The sequence below is a fragment of the Onthophagus taurus genome, chromosome 3, assembly GCF_036711975.1.
Source record: "Onthophagus taurus isolate NC chromosome 3, IU_Otau_3.0, whole genome shotgun sequence".
Classification (NCBI taxonomy): Eukaryota; Metazoa; Arthropoda; class Insecta; order Coleoptera; family Scarabaeidae; genus Onthophagus; species Onthophagus taurus.
The window spans coordinates 2,307,535-2,325,919 of NC_091968.1; the positions used below are offsets into that span (position 1 = coordinate 2,307,535).

The 18,385-nt window shown below is 34.8% G+C and overlaps 1 protein-coding gene and 1 long non-coding RNA gene across 2 annotated transcripts in view; one reads left to right on the forward strand and one right to left on the reverse strand.

Annotated features, from left to right (window-relative positions):
• Window positions 1-18,385, reverse strand: part of LOC111420077 (slit guidance ligand) — a 170,278-nt gene that overhangs the window by 130,041 nt on the left and 21,852 nt on the right. The window lies entirely within an intron of this gene.
• LOC139429404 (uncharacterized) lies at window positions 13,135-14,884 on the forward strand. Its single transcript, XR_011640047.1, has 2 exons — window positions 13,135-14,383; window positions 14,488-14,884. It is a non-coding gene; the product is annotated as an uncharacterized lncRNA (long non-coding RNA).

Sequence of the window (18,385 nt, forward strand, 5' to 3'; positions counted from 1 at the left end):
CCGAATCAACAACGAGAGATTCATTGCGGCTTTTATCGTCCCTATGCATACCACAATTACTGCCCATTAATTCCCTAGGCATCATATTTTATAGCAACGGCAACAGAACGTGAGGGCCGCTTAAGTGCAACCATGATTGAGACCGATCAGAGAAGCCGTGAGAAGCCAGCGAGCAATTATAGAGCTCACTTTACGCTCCAAGGAACAAAGATCGATGAGACGACAATATTAAAAATTAAAAATTCACGAATTAGTGGTACTTAAACAAAAAGTTTGTTACAAAAACAATGGCAGATGAGAAATGGTTCGCTCCCAAAAGTGAAATTGCGCCTATACATCACCTGCTAAAACTCTTGGCTTGTTGGGAAAATTACCGGGCGGACCGTGTAATGGGGAAACGTAGCGGGGCGATTTTTCTTCATGCCGAGGGAAAATTGGCGGAAATTCTTATATGGGGATTTGTCTTCAATCCTTTTAGACCACCCCAAGAAGTTATCTATTTCATTTATTATTCTACTAAACTATTTCAAAACTTAACATAAAAATTTCTTTTTAAGCTTCCTTAAAAATAATCTTTTTAAAGTTATACAATACCAACAATCAGTTTTATTGCATAAGCTATTATTAGAACCCAGCTTTGAACCGTACAATCAAAAGCCGACTTCCAAGAAAGGCTTCCGTGGAATTCGCTACAAGATCTTCCATCCACTGTTCAAAACCCACAACAGACTCGGCCCAGACCTCCCGACAAAAGACCTTGCCTTCGACAATGCGGACTTCCGGTCCCTGGCACACGACGTCGGTCTATTACCTCAATCCCCAACCCCTCCAACTACTTCTCGACGCCGAAGTTTCCGTTCTCTACGAATTTGTTTGCAAGGCGTAATGATCCGTCCCGAGCACTTTCCAGGATTCGCAGGTCAATATCCTTACAACCCAACGATTTATTTCAAATCAAACTCAATGAAACTCCCTTCAAACTTAACTTCTTTAGCCAGTTATTGAAATTACGTAATTAAGAACTAATTAAAAAGTTCTATTATAAATTTTTCTACGTAGTGAGGTTCCGTTGCAAAGAAAGTTTTGATTGAAATTTTGATCATTACTGACATCTGCCGTTCTCTCAATAGGTGGGTTAGTTTGCTTTGGACGGTTTAGGTTTGTTAGTTGGAAATCGAGCAATTATAAAGGTAGGTGCCGGATTACGACGGATGGAGAGTTTCGGAAACTCCCCCTGGATCGTTTCTCCACCTGTCATCGACACTGGCGCCCCTTTTCGGGTGGCAGTTGATACGTTTCGGGATAACGAACACCTGCTGTGAGTCGATTTCATGCTAACATCTCGTTAGATCCGTACGGGATTTACTAAATTGAATAGAGGTATTTCTGTGTATAAGATACCAGGTAGGTAAAGGATATATCATAAATATAAAAAAAATGTTAATCTCAATAACGATACAGTAAAATCTGGATGTAACGGATTAATATGGGGAAGGGTACAAGAACTAACACTAGACCCAGAACTAGAAACATTCGGGTTTAGCCCTCTTGAGAGACGTGCGGCTAAACCCGAATGATTCTAGTTCTAGGTCTAGTGTTAGTTCTAATGACAGTACTAGTGAATAATTAGTGACAGTACTAGTGACCGTACTAGTGAAAAACTAGAACTAACACTAGACCTAGAACTAGAAACATTCGGATTTAGCCGCACGTCTCTCAAGACGGCTAAACCTGAATGATTCTAGTTCTATGTCTTGTGGTAGTTCTACTTACAGTGCTAGTGCAAAACAAGAACTAACACTAGACCTAGAACTAGAATCATTGGGTTTAGCCGTCTTATGAGACGTACGGCTAAACTCGAATGTTTCTAGTTCTAGGTGTAGTGTTAGTTCTAGTGCCAGTGTTTGCTCTTGTTTTAGATATTATTCAGAATTAGACTGTTGTATTGAACTAAAACTAGAACTAACACTAGACCTAGAACTAGAAACATTCGGGCTTAGCCGTCTTGAGAGACGTGCGGCTAAACCCGAATGATTCTAGTTCTAGGTCTAATGTTAGTTCTAGTGACAGTGCTAGTGAAAAACTAGCACTGTCAGTAGACCTAGAATTAGAAACATTTGGATTTAGCCGCACGTCTCTCAAGCCGGCTAAACCCGAATGATTCTAGTTCTAAGCCTTGTGGTAGTTTTAGTTACAGTGCTAGTGCAAAACTAGAACTAACACTAAACCTAGAACTAGAATCATTCGGGTTTAGCCGTCTTAAGAGACGTGCGGCTAAACCCAAATGATTCTAGTTCTATGTCTAGTGTTAATTCTAGCGCATAATATACAAATTAAGCTTAATATACAACATCTATCTAGCGCTGAATAACACTTAAAGCAGACTGAACCAACAAATTCAAATAACATTTAATTTTTCAATTTAAACCTGCTTTTAGTTATGTATATCAAAACATATGCCAATATTCACATATTTGTTACTTATAAATGTTTCCCCATTAGAGATTTCGTAATTCAACACTCAAACACTCAAGACATAGTTTATAGCACATCTCACTATCTTTTGAATAAAAGTAGCCGGATTGAAAAACAATTATTAGTTTTTGAAGTACAGCTTGTTAAAATTGACCAACATTTTTAAGGTTTTCAGTTCTTATTCATCCAACTTTAACAACCTGCGGTTGAGATAAAAGGATCTACTATTCATTTTCGTTTTTGAGATATGTACAGTTGTTATATTGACTTCAATCTTATGGTTTTGGAGTTAATAAAAAATTGTGGAAAATCGATTTCAAGGAGAATTAATATGAAACTTGCAGAAGATATTGAACAAAGTATGTACTTTTCGATAATAGTATCCAATTTAAAAAATCTTTTTTAATTCTTGAGATATAAATATTTAATGTTCAAATTTTTGAAATGTTCAATGTCATATATAATAAATAAATAATAAAAAATGTGGAATATCAGTTTCTCTATTTATTAACATAGAACTTTTAGGAATTGTGTGATGAAGTATTTGCGATAGTTGAGATACAAACATGTAATGGAAGAACAACATCAGAAAGTATATAAAAGGCTTCCAACACGTGGTGTAACGTATTGGCCCGATATTGACGTCTTTTCTGGATTACAAAAGAACAAAGGATTTACCCAATATTAGCAAAGTTAAGCCACATATCTAGAAATAATTGGGACATTTTCTTATCCATTTTGTTATTTCTCATGTCAAGGTTGCTATATAAAACATAAATTTTGTCATCAGCATGGGAAATCAGCACGAAGACGCACGGCTAAAGCCAAAACTTTCTAGTTCTAGGTCTAGTGTTAGTTCGAGTTTTAATTGTTATTCAGCGCTAAGTTGTTGTATATTTTTATTGAACTAAAACTAGAACTAGCACTAAACCCAGAATTAGAAACATTCGGGCTTAGCCGTCTTGAGAGACGTGCGGCTAAACCCAAATGATTCTAGTTCTAGGTTTAGTGTTAGTTCTAGTGACAGTGCTAGTGAAAAATTAGAACTAACAGTAGACCTAGAACTAGAGACATTCGGATTTAGCCACACGTCTCTCAAGACGGCTAAACCCGAATGATTCTAGTTCTAAGTCTTGTGGTAGTTTTAGTTACAGTGCTAGTGCAAAAGTAACAGTAGACTTAGAACTAGAATTACTCGGATTTAGCCGTACGTCTCATAAGACAGGCTAAACCCAAATAATTCTAGTTTTAGGTCTAGTGTTAGTTCTAGTTTTGCACTCTCTCAAGCCGTCTTGAGAGTCGTGCGGCTAAACCCGAATGATTCTAGTTGTAAGTCTTGTGGTAGTTCTACTTACAGTGCTAATGCAAAACTAGAACTAACACTAAATCTAGAATAAGAAACATTCGGGCTTAGCCGTCTTGAGAGACGTGTGGCTAAACCCGAATGATTCTAGTTCTACGTCTAGTGTTAGTTCTAGTGAAAAATTAAAACTAACAGTGTGATTACACTACAATTAGAAACATTCGGGTTCAGCCGTCTTGAGAGACGGGCGGCTAAATACGAATGATTCTAATTCTAGGTCTAGTGTTAATTCTAGCGCATAATATACATATTAAGCTTAATATACATCTATCTAACAATTAAAGCAGACTGGGCCAACTTTAAGAACCTGCGGTTGAGATAAAAGGATCTACTTTTCAATAAAAATACCCGTTTTGAAAAATAACAGTTGTTATATTGACTTCTATTTTATGATTTTGGAATGACTCAGCTTTTGAGCTTTTGGAACAAAGGGCTTACCCAATATTAGCAAAGTTAAGCCACATATCTAGAAATAATTGAGACATTTTCTTATCCATTTTGTTACTTCTCATGTCAAGATTAGTATAAAACATAAATTTTGTCATCAGCATGGGAAATCAGCATGAAGAAGCACAGCTAAACTCAAAATTTTCTAGTTCTAGTTTTCGTTCAATGAAAAATATACTCAAATACTTCGCATATACAAGAAAGTAAAAAGAAATTTTAAAGATCGCAGAAGCAACAATAAATTTCCTTTACAAGACGATCTCCATTACCACTTCTTCTCCTTCATAGCATCTCTTGAGTTCTCACAATAGACTCGCGGGGGTAAATAGCTACCGGGCACAGAGTAGAGAAGACTTCGAAGCCAATTTGCATAAGTTAGCCATTCGGGCGTACTCGCTAATTGCAATTACCACTTCATCCGCTACCAACATTATCTTTACGGCTACGAGGAGCTTTTTTGCGCTTCAAGTTTTGTTCCGTATGCAAATCGTCGCGGTGATTTATCGAACCCGGTCTCAGTCTCTCTCGTAAACGGAGCAACAAGTATACGATGAGGACCCACTTTGCATATTTTAGGGATTTAGAGTACGTAAAAATTAAGTCACCATCAAGTTGAGACACAAAGCGGAGAAAGACGATGATTATTTTGTGCCCTCGTTTAACAATTCCTATCGCAAAACTTGCATCGTTCGTTATTCGTTCGACACTTTGGACGTGAATCCACAGCTTTTACGGCGCACGCTCTCCGTCAACTTTGACCTTTTGATGCGATCGCCGAACAAGAAATGGGAGGGGAACAAATCTCCCACGGGTGACCTGAGCCTCCAATGTAAATGACCCTATATATACAAGGTGGATTGTAGTGTAAATGGAAACCTATTTTAACGATTAGATAGGAGTTTCTGGACAATACATTTTCAACAAATATATTAATCAAGGGTCTTAATGTTGGCTTTATTTACATAACACGTTTTAATGATTCAAAAAAAATTCTAAAATTAAGAAATTGACTAACACGAAATCGTTGTTAAGTCAACTAACGAACCATTTGGACATTAGCTCAATTTAAACACCCGTAAATCAAGACGAAAACGCCAAGACGTGCCAAGAAGACGCACCCAGATGCGCTACTCCACGTCAAATTGAAAGAAAATCTCCTCATCTCTTTCTCTCTTTCAAACCATTAATAAGAATTTAAATTCGACTTCTTGCAAAAGAACACCAAATTGAATGTTAATTGTCCGGAATGAGCCCCGAGCTTACTATTCTATTTTCAAGACGAAAAATCATCCATCCTCAATTCTTTTTTTTTTTTAATCCCGAACGTTTTTGCTCTCTGTTAAACCAAAAACCGGTACGTGCTGTACGGATAAACGGTATCTACGCGAGAATAAGATAGAAATGATTGAAGAGAGAGAGCGAGACTTCTTCGGCGGGCCCATTCAAGTCTTGCAAGCACTCGGCACACGTTCATTCAACTCTCGATGGCGTGCCGAGCTGCCGAGGTCCATTGCGAAATAAACGAGAGAGGACGACCGAAATTTTCATCTGCTATGTTTGGATTGTTCGGCGAAAAAGTTGATGTCGTAAATCATTCTTGATGGGTTTAGACAAATTTATAACGGAAGTTGTTAAATTAATTGAAAAATTTATGATTTTTTTTTCTTTTTTTACAACTAACAGTAGACCTAGAACTAGAAACATTCGAGTTTAGCCACACGTCTCTCAAAATGGCTAAACCCGAATGATTCTAATTCTGTAAGTAGAACTACCACAAGACTTACAAGTAGAATCATTCGAGTTTAGCTGCACGTCTCTCAAGACGGCTAAACCCGAATGATTCTAGTTCTAAGTCTTGTGGTAGTTTTAGTTACAGTGCTAGTGCAAAACTAGAACTAACACTAGACCTAGAACTAGAAACATTCGGGTTTAGCCGTCTTGAAAGACGTACGGCTAAACTCGAATGTTTCTAATTCTAGGTCTAGTGTTAGTTCTAGTGCTAGTGTTTGCTCTTGTTTTAGATGTTATTCAGAATTAGATTTTTGTATTCAACTAAAACTAGAACTAACACTAAACTTAGAATTAGAAACATTCGGGCTTATCCGTCTTAAGAGACATGCGGCTAAACCCTAATTCTAAGTCTAGTGTTCATTCTAGCGCATAATATACTTATTAATGTATATAATTTTTTTTCTTTTTTTATATTTTGACATATTCATTTATTTTTTTTAAGTCATTTTTTAAATAATCATAATCTCCGAATTAAAATTTTGGATTTTATCACCAAAAGCAATACAACTTGCACCCTCAGTTTGTGACTCAAGGGAATCCGTGGAAGGGATTCAACATCTTACTTAAAAATCAGACATTTCTTGTCCTAAAGATTGGAAAAAACAGTCCAGTTTTGTGTCTAAATGGTATCGATGTAGCACCTCGGTCGCAGGCGACCTCAGCTTAAGCATTTTACATCGAGCATTATAGCTCGAAAACTGTAATTTTATATCGATACGATATTGATGTAATCACTTGAAATCAGGCATTTTCTGTCTTAAAGGTTGAGAAAACTGTATAGTTTTGTGTCTATATGGTATCGATGTAGCGCCTTGGCTGCAAGTGACCTTGACTTAATTACTTTAAAAGGTTTTCTATATACAGGTGATTTATTAGCTCACAATCAAACTTTGACATATGATAGCTAATCCAATCCTACTGATGTTGAGCATTTCCATTGCAAAACCCATACACAAAAATTATATCAACATACTCTTAATAATAATAATAATGTTTATATGTCGCAAAGAAATGTGCGTACAATAGTCAACAATACAAGAAAATAATAATAATATTCAATAAAAAATGCAATTTAAGTATTCCTGTATTGAGTAGAAGAAGAAGTATTGTGGTAACAATCGCTTCACTTTTCCGCTGAAGATGGGCAACGGCAACTCAGAATAGGCTGGTGGCAATTTATTATATAATTTTATGCACATATAATTAGTGCTTTGTTGTGCTCTTTTGATGCGGTGCTGTGGAATGACGATCCTGTTCTTCTGCCTAGTGTCATGTTATATTATAGGAGATGAATATCTCATTTTGTTCTTATGCAGAAGGATAACTGCCGCCAGTATGTAGACTCTAGGGACAGTTAATACTTGCATCGCTTTAAATATGCTTCTGCAGCTATCTCGCGCTCCTGCACACGCCAAGGGTGCTTCCTTTTGCTGGATTAAGAGCTTGGAAATTTGAGACTCGATGCCATATTAAAGTATGGAATTAAAGTAGCTGAAGTAGGCGATTCTAACACCTTCATGCGTTGAGATAATCCTTATTCGTATGATGAGGTAGGTTGCCGTGGCTAACTTTTTTGTAACGTATTCTATATGTGAATTCCATTTCAGGTGGGAATCTGTGTTAAGACCAAGGAATTTAATCGTATGGCCCGTATCTAGCTCTCTATTGGTAAGTATAAGTGATTGGATCTTTTTTTCATTCAGTCTTAGCTTATTGCTGGCGAACCACTCTTTCGCTTCCATCTCGACTTCTTCGGACCTTCCGAGGAGTTCCTGTCTGTCTCTAGATGTCACCAACAGCGAAGTACCATCAGCAAAAAGGCACGTCAAATCAGCCGTCAAATTTTGTGGTAAGTCAGATCCCTGTGGCACTCCCTGCCCTATCTGTCTTCTTGCCGAGAATCTTCCTTTCCAGTAAACCATTTGTGTTTTATCCTAGAGATATGTCTTGAAGAGTGAAAGTGAAGTACCCCTTATACCGTAGTACTCTAGCTTAGCGAACAGAATGTGGTGGTTGACGCAATCAAAAGCCTTTGTCAGATCGCAGCATTTGAGTAGTGCTTCTTCTTTTTTGTTGAAAGCATTTGCTATCAGTTCCAAACGACTTCTTGTTTGTTGTTTTCAAAAAAGTCAATCAGTCGCTTCTTTATGACTCGTTCAAAGACCTTGGATAGTGTTGCTTGTATTGCGATGGGCCTGTAATTAGCGCAATTCGCTTTGTCACCACTCTTGAAAAGTGGAACTACCTTTGAAACTTGAAATTCTTCTGGGTAAATTCCATCTAGCATGCATTGATTGACAGCAGCTGTTAACGGTTTTGCTATTTCGTCTCGTATACTCTTTAATAAACCTGATTAAATTCCATACAAGTCTAATGTATTTTGTGATTTTAGGTTCTGTATGACACTTCCGACCTCTATCAAATCTACTGGTGTGAGGAAAATAGAACTCGCGACCGACCTGCTTCTCTTCACGAAGATTTCTGGACAGTGCACAGGTCCAGGTTCAGAGTGCATCTGGTTGCCAATCTCAAAAAAATAATCATTAAAGTCATCCGGAGTTGGACCGTCATAATCACAATTGGTGTAATTTCCAAATGGCCTTAGAACGATTGTCGCTATTTTGTATAAAGTTGGAAAGAGTTATAGCTTATTGTTGATGAATTGCTGGCTTGTATTTTAATTTGTATCGCTTGTAAATTTCCATGTATTCAGGCAAGTTCGTAACTGTTATCATAGTGTGTAATATATCCAATATTTTCTTTTTATTCTGCAGTTCCGGAGGAAAATTCATTTCACAACATCTTTTCTTGGTATCGGGTACTCCTTTTTCAGGAAATATGCGATTGAACGAATTTCTGGCCAATTCATCTGGCCATTGCGTCCCACGAAAACTCTGATTGAATTCAAGTATTTTCTCTGTTGTAATTAATCTTATCTTTTTCATATTTGTAATGTTTGTGATTTTTGTTGTTACTTTAGCAATCTGCGCAAGATGATCAGATAAGTGTGGATTTGTAGCTTTTCCCTCGATGTTTATTAAATCTGTAAATACATTATCTATGCAGGTTGCGGATCCTGGTGATAGTCTAGAAGGACTAGAAAAGATGCCTTCCATTCCAAACATATTGAATATATTACAAACCGCCATGGAATTGGTTGCTATGTATAAAATTTATGTTAAAATCGTCGGAAAGTAGCACTCTATAGTTAGGATACGTTTCTGCAATGTATAGCAGGTACCATTTCAGTTTTTCCTCTTCAGTGCTATACTTAAGCGTACATTTTGAGTTTCTTCTTGTATGTAATAATTAAACCATACAGCAAACTGACATATTACAATGACAACTTTGTTTTTGTTGAATTTGCTGCAGAAAACTTTAAAGTGTTATAATTTCGTAAATAATTGAAATAGTATATATGTTCATTAACATTTTTTTTTGTAATTGGATTAGCTATCATATATCAAAGTTTGGTGGTGAGCTAATAAATCATCTTGTATATACGTTCTCGTGTTTTCAATTAAATTGCCGATAATTTCTGCTTATATCATAGTCACTATGCTATGGTAGCGTTGCTGGTATCCATATCTATTTTTTGCACAATACCTTAACAGTTTGTCTAAATATGCCATAACATATTTACAAACTTTTTCGGTATTTGGCAGAGTAGTGTATATGATTAAGGAGGGTTTTAGGAGATATTTCTTTCTGCAGCTTACTTTATTTTATTATTAGATTTTTGCATTATTACCCTCTTGATAGTAAAATGATTGATAATAAAAAATTTTAATGGACGTATGTCCTATATGTTCATTAAATTTCTTTTTTGGTAATTGGATTAGCTATCATATGTCAAAGTTTAATAGTAAGCTAATAAATCATCCTGTATTGGCGGATAAGTGATAAATATCAGTCGTATTACCATAAATTTTAATTTTAACCTCCTTAGTAGATAATTAGAATGTTTTGAAATAATGACATATATATTATGATTTCCAAGACATCGTTATAATTAGAATTTCTCTTCGAATCTTGTCTAAAATAAATTGTTTCTTTGAAACACAGTATGTATTTTGATCTAGTACTCAAGTTATAAAAGTTTGGCAAGATAAAATCTTTCTGGCAAAGATGATTCTTGTGAACTATTTTAGTACCGGGGAATTCCTCGTCTGTTGAGGTTCAGAGATGATGTATTTACGGGCGCTTAATAATTATGACAAGCAGAGCCCGCCGTCTGATCTCTCGGAAACAAGCCGAAACACGCGGCGCTCTCGTACCGGATCTGGCCTGCCACTCCTGACACTTTAAACGGGCGTCCTACCCATTTTTGTTGCTCTCCATCAGAGCTCGAAACGTGACGCGCATATTAAACACCGTTTAGCAACCGCTAAATGGATGTCTAAATGGAATAGTTTCAAACCAAAACGAAAAATCTTTTCAACGAAATCTCATTCACTTCCTTCTTTTTCCCTATTAAAACACCTTTTTTCTCCCTATACGTATGTATTTAAGGTTTTATTTTTAAAAAGTTTTAAACGTCGAGTGGTTCTTATGGACTCCATCATTGGCAGACAGTTTAAATCTCCTCCTGTATACAGCACGTTCCGTTCGTGTAAATACGCGTGTCGGATTACGTGTGCGGTTCAAGTTTTTTTTTATCGTTTAGTCGGAGGTGTTCGAATGATGGGAATAAAAAAAAACCTGTATAACTGGGAAACGTATCGGTTTCCGGTCTAATTCGGATTTAACTGGACTATTCGTCAAGCGAATGTCATTTTTCACCCGAAATCATACGTCCTCGTCAGCAATAAATTACCGAGGCGAAATGAATTGGTCGTCACCGGTGCTGCGGCGTCCAAATGCAATAGAGGGTTCGCTTGTTTATCAATCAACCGTACGCCGGAAAAGCTCGGCAATATTTTATAATTTCCGCGGTTATTAATGCTTTTGGGGTCAGGGTACTCGTGTTAACTAATTAGCGACCCAAACACATACAAACGAACACATACACGTGTTAAAACCGATTTATTACTCCCTCCCGTTATAATGAACTGAATTGTATTAAATCATTTTTTATTAATTCAATATTAATTACAGTCATACCTCGATATAACGACCAAAATATTTTTAAGTCATATTATTAACATTATATATTATCGCTACTGCCGGGACAAGTCATAAGTCTATTTTTTACAGTATGGCGATTGAAGGAAATTTGAATTCTCCATGTTCATATCTTTGTGTGAGAAAATATTATTTAGATGAACATCAGTCGGATATCAGTTTTGATGATTTTAATGCAAATCCGGATTTTTGTCCTTCGGAATATGAGACAAGAGAAGATAATGTAAGTGAAAATGCTTCAAACAAAATTATTGAAGGTGAACAATCTACAGCAAGTGTTCTAAAACAATATGCAAGAAAATTAAAAGAAAATACAGGCAAAAAATACACAACAATGTCAGGAAAGATAGTTAATGAAAGAAAGAAAAAACCTTTAGGTAACTGTAGAAATAAGTGCAACGAAAAACTTAACAGTAATGAATGAGAAAGACTGTTTAAAGATTATTGGAAATTAGGTACACATGATAAACGTGTTTTGTACATCGCGTCGATGATAGATGAAATTGATAAGAAAACTACAAAAATTAATTTCGCCAAGTAACATATTGTAATAATAACCCATTACCAGTAATTTAGTCTTGTTTGATTATCGCATTGATCGTAGAAGAGTTTTTTTTTGAACAATTATAAAATAATGTTAGATACTATACGCTAGTGAATTTCGGTACATTTTATTGTTTTTTAATGTTTTAATCCTAAACTTTCACTTGTAAAGTCAATGCGAAGTAATTTTAAAGATTCGATACCAAATAACCTCAATTTAAATTTTTCAAAATTATTTAAATCTTTATCTACCCGGATCAAACCTATTTAGAACGATAAACTTAACTTGGTTAACAAAGAAAATAATTAATATTTGTATGGAATAATGAAATTTGGATGAAAATTTACAAAATTAATTTGAACATATTGGAAAATTTATCGTTGAGATCAGAGGAAAATGAATGGATATTTGAAAATTGTTTTAAAAGAGCATCAAAATTACGAAATATCACGCATAATTATAAATAATTTTAAAAATTTACATAATAATTTGACAAATTGAATTAGAGACATTTCAAATGTCAAAGTTGGCTACATTGAAAAAACTAAGACACAAATTCCAAATCTATAAATTTAACCAATCAGGAGAGGTTATTTGGAAATTTAACATCCGAAAAACGGAATTTATCAACAAAAAGAGCATAGATTAAATAAATATATATACTTATATAGATGGCGTGTTCTCCACCTTTAGATTTAACGCTGTTTTTAGTTGTGACCCGCGATACCAATGGCGCTAGTGAACATGCGCGGGAATTTTTAAAAATCTTTCAAATTTGATTTCCTTGATTTTTGAAAACTTCATGATAAAATTAAACAGAAACAATTTTCGCTTATAGCGAATTTGTTTCTGCAAAATTTCAACATACACAGTTATCAAAAAACAATTATATAGTGTAACAGGTATTATAATGTTAATAATAAAACAAAATTTGATAAAATAAATTACATACAAGTAAAACAACAAAATAAAAAAACATATAAAATGAAGTAAAAAAAGTATGTAATAAAAAACTATAATTAAATTACAAAATTATTTTATAAATAAGCACAATTCACTTGGTTGTTTGGAAAAAGACACATATCAACCCCTGATTTTATTTCTTTTAGTTACTCACTTCATTAATCAATCTTAACATTAACAATACTTTCCTTTTCAATCTTCTTGTCACTCACTTGTCACTATTCGTTATAAATAAACTACAAGCCTGCTATAAACAGTTTTTAGATTATTTCTTAGACAACTAAAAATCAAAAATGTGATCATTAATTCAATCGGTAAAGAAGCTGTTCTTGTGTTGTATGCTATCAGCGCCAAAGGTATCACGGGTCACAACTAAATTTATTATTGATGCATGCTTATACGGAATTAACACAGCATGAAAAAGAGTGTGCTTCCTGTTGTCTAAAGAAACACACACATTTTTTTTTGCTCTGCTGAAAATTAATTAAATCAACGTGTCAACGAGTTAAAAATTATATCCGTTCCTGTTCAACTCTGAAAAAACAATTCATCCTGTTCCTATTAAAGAAAAATATCCGTTCCTGTTCAATAATTTCGAAGAAACGATTAAATTCGCTCCTGATCAAGTAAAGCAATTGGTTCCGTTTCTGGTAGAAACCATCATCACTAGTGAAGAGAAAAATTGGTTCCCAATCCTGAATCCAACTGTTCCTGCCACGAAGAAAATATTATTCTGAGTTTGACCTCCAAACTTCCCATAGAAACAAATTGGCTAAGTTATGTTTTTTTATAATTTATTGTTTTTGTTGATACATTTTTTAAAGAAAAAAACTCTTCTTACCTTCAATAAGAGAAGTTCTTGATAAGTTCAATATAAATTTTGAGATTTTACGATTACAATTTCCTAATTAATTTAATATTTGACGAGTTGTTTAAGACCATAACATATCCGAGTTGATAAATATTACTTCGAATCAACTAATTTAGAATATTTGTTTATATAATCAGTATATTTTGTTAATTTTGTCGACAACATCTCAATTTGATTGCACCTTAAGTTGTGCACATGTTTGTCTTGACAGTATTACCAGAACCTACCTTAACCCTGAGATAATTCGACAATTCTGTTTAAATATTTAAATTTTTTTTCAATTTAATAAAAAAACAAATTATTATAAAATTTAGTAATGTTGTTTTCATTAAAATAATTCTTTTCAAAAGAAGAGGGACTATTTGCGGTCCATTTGGAAAAACATTACAATATGTATATCTATCATGCAGAAATGAAGAGAAAAAGAATTATTTTATGTAAGAAATGCTTTATGGATATTTTTGATAAAAACTCAAAATTTATTACTGTAGGTATGATAAAGAAGCGTGTTTCGGGAAACAGTTAAGACAAGCCGATGAAAGAGGTAAAAAATCCCCAAGACATAAATACTCAACAAAAACCAGAGAGTTAATTTTAAAACATATAGATTCATTCCCTCGTTACATCACATTATACCCAGTATTTATCTGGGTATTTACCCCGGCCCAGGGTAAATACCCAAACAGCACATATAAAAGTGATACAAGTAAAAATATAACAGATTCAGACAAAAATGTAGAGAAACATGATGAAATGGGCGTTGAAAACGAGGAATTGTCAACGATCGAAGATGTATTATAATCAGGTAACTACTGCTCATTCTTCATTCTTGCGACGATAATCCGCTCAATTCCACTTGTGCTTTACCATAATGTTGACCGCATCATTAACTCCAGTTCTTCTTCGTAGGTGTTCATTTCGCATATGGTCCCTCAGGGTTACATCCAGCATCGACCTCTCCATCTTTCTTTGCGTTACTTTGAGCCTCCTGGTAATGGCCACCGTTAATGTTAAAGTTTCGGAACCGTATGTCACAACCAAAGGAGGAAGCACGCATTGATTGTAAGCCTTTCTTTTCAAATATACTGGAATATCGCTCATGGAGGTGTCTCTAAGTTTCCTGTAGGCTGCCCTTCTGTTTAGTTCGTTTGTTCGATTATTATCTCTCGATACACGAACCTCATGGCTAAGATATATGGCTGCGATGCGAACCACCTGAGATGAGTACTTTAAGAACAATAGTGGAAAAGACAAGAAGAGATAGAGTTAGGAACAAAATTGTAAGAGAATTTTGTGGATTCGGAGATGTCATGAGATTTGCTAGGGGAAAAATAAAAAAAAAATAATGAATGGAAGAAACCTGGCTGATTAAGACAGCAAGAGACCAAAGATTAGCTAGAAAGATATCCCGGGAGACCAGGAAGTTGGATTTCCAACTCTAATGAAATACCATGAATGATGCGTAAAAAAAACAGGTTATAACCTGAATAAAAGAAGAAGAATAATAAGATCTTAAACGAACTACTTAATTTTCAATTGGAAATCAGCAATCTCATGGATCTTGGAATCTTGGATTTGATGGAAGTGCAATATGACTAGAAAAGAATCAAACAACAAGACTTAATGAAGCACAAAACATGAATTTAGTCATTAATATTAGACTTATACTGAATTCAGGACATTCAAAGTTGTTTTTCAAGCATTAAAGAAATCGTTAAATATTTTCGAAGAGTATTACGTAAACGAGAATGGTCGATAGTAATAATATGTGATAGTGAAATGAATGACATTTGGAATAATTATTTCCAAAATCAATCATATATCAATCAGTGAGGTTCAAAACGCAATCACTGCGTCAAAACATGGAAAGGCATCAGGGATTAATGACATACCATCGAAAGTATTCAAGATAGAAGTATTCATTATCACCAATATATTGATGTTAGAGCTTGGAACAAGATTTGTCCTAAATTTTGTTGATATTTAGCCCGACTCTTGCACACGCCTCCTGTACACCTTCAGCAACAGGTTCATCTCTCCAAGGCTATCCGAAATGAGGACTATATCGTCTGCGTAGCGCAAATTACTTAGGTATTGCCATCAATGTTTATACGTTTTTGGGTCCAATCCAGTTGTTTAAATGCACTCTCCAGGACTGTGATGAACAATCTGGGGGTTCAACATTATATCGCCTTGTCTTACCCCACGCACAATGGGTATTCGGTCAGTACTCGAAGCACTCGAAGCAGCATTCTTGTAAATGTAATATATAAGTTTGCTGTATCGATAATGGACTCTGCATTCTTGAAGTACTTGCAAAACTGCCATCAACTCAATTTAAATCAAATTTTATAAATACCTCTAAATACCCATCTTGGGTAAATACCCCCGGGTATATATCCAGGGAATTTTTCCTTGAAAATACCCGGGTATTTAACAACACTGCATTATACACGTAAAAGATCAGAAAGAAAATATTTGGGTTCAGAACATAATTTAGCCAAAATGTACCAACTTTACAAAAAAACTGTTGATAGGCTAGTAGTACAAACGTTATATCCATCTGGAAAAAAACTTTGATAAAGCCCTTGGCCAAATCAAACGCACCAACTGCTTTAACTGATCTGAGGCCAATAAGTGTGCTGCCGATGTTGTCAAAGGTTATGGAACGAATTTTATTTGAACAAATAAATAGTTATGTGGATGATAATAATATTCTACCCGTTAACCAGTCAGGTTTTAGACGTGATATTATCGATGATATCCTGCAGGAGAATGATAGGGGTAGGATGACGGTACTCTGTTTGCTGAATTATTTCAAGGCATTTGATCATGAAACACAGCAATACTAGGTTATATTGGTTTTGGATATAATGCAAAAAAATTATTAAATAATTTTCTAACAGGTAGAGAATTGCTCTGATTTTCTGGATGTGAGATTTTCGCCTATTTTGTATGCATTATACACATCAAACTTTATCAAATCCATTTGACGTTGTAAGGCGTACTTTTACGCAGACGACACTCAGTTGTACTATTCCTTCCCTCCGTCGGAGGTGGTTAAAGCGGGTATAGATATAAATAGTGATTTGCAAGCTTTATGGTGATATCTCCGACCGCCATGGGCTTCATACAGAAGAGCCTCAGACAACAAGTTGCAGACAATCTCCAGCTATTTGTGAACAATGAATCGTTACAATTCCATAAAACAGTACAAAATTTAGGTGTCTTATTAGATGAGAATTTGACTTTTAATAATCACATCAACAAATGCATACATAGGGCGTATGGGAGTTTGAAGGTTATCTACTCGAACAGACGAAGTAAATGTTCAGTACTCTCCTTTTTTGTCCTATGTCTTAAAATATAAAATTTAAAAAACGCAAAATTCCTGTATACATTTACTGTTTGGTCTTCACCCAAGTGATCATGTAAGTGATAAGTTGCCGGAATTAACATGGTTAAACATGCAGAGAAGGAGGGTGCTGCACTCTGTATGTCTCTACCACCGGATCCTCCATCTTTATAAGCCACACTGTAAATATTAGATTTAAAGGGAGATTATCTCCACCTACTTTTCACACAGCTTTTTCAAAAAGTAATTTTCCTATCAGATCGCTAAGACAATGAATGAACTTCCTCTTGAGTGGACAGTGTGTGTATCATCAATAACTTTTAAAAGACACATGCTAAATTATTTGCATGGGCGACAGTGACCTTCACGTTTGGCTTTGCTTCTGCATTATGTTTTTTTTCTTTTTGTTGTATGTTACAGTTAATGCGCATTCTATTAATGTTTAAATTCTCTATGGTATGGTGGAAGAACAACATGAGTTGAACCATGCCATAAGATTTTTTTATTTGTATTATTGGTAATTATTTAATTCAATTTTCTGTTTATTTTTTCTTCTATTATTTTCAATGATTTATTACAATGATTTTTTTGTATGCTATGAGAACAATAAAGCAATTTATTACTATTATTATATGAATCTATATTTCGTACTTTGAATTTATCATTCAAGAAACTAAACGCAAAGACTTGTCAGAAGTGTGATGCTGTACATATGAAATTATCTCTTAGTAGTGCGCTTGAAGAAAGACACACGATTCAGACTGAACTAGAAACCAATCAACAAGACGCGGAGACTGCATAACTTATAAATCTACTGACAAAATGAAGGTCAAAGAAGATCTAACGCTTACCGCTCTGGTTTTTGATTTACAACATTGTCTTCCGACACCGTATTTACAAACGAGTATGGCATTTTATAAAAGACAATTGTGGACCTTAAATTTAACCATACCTGATTTGAAAAATGATCAAGCAACATGTTACGTGTGGCTCATGAATATATGGGTGGTCGAGAAGGAAATCAAATTACTTCTTGTTTGTTTCAGCTCATGTAACAACGATGTTTATAATGTTCTTGCAACTAAAGAAAAATATTGAAGTTATTGCCCACAAGTTCTTAGTTTTGGACCACACTCACATGGAATGTGACTCGGATTATTCTGCAATAGAAAGAACTAAAAGGCAATCAGAATCAATTATATCACATCCATATGACTGATATCAGTTAGTTCGAAACCAAAGGCTGGTAAAAAAAAGTGTTTAAAGTTGTCGAAATGCAAACTGAAGATTTTTATGATTTTTGAAGAAAAAATTTTTGTATGGGAAGAAACTAAATGGCTTCGATTCCAACAAATTGATTCCAAGAAAATTTACATCAAGAAATCTCTGAGTGATAATCTTTTCAAATAGTAAACGTGCAAATAACGCCGAACTTGTGCACCAAAGCACCTC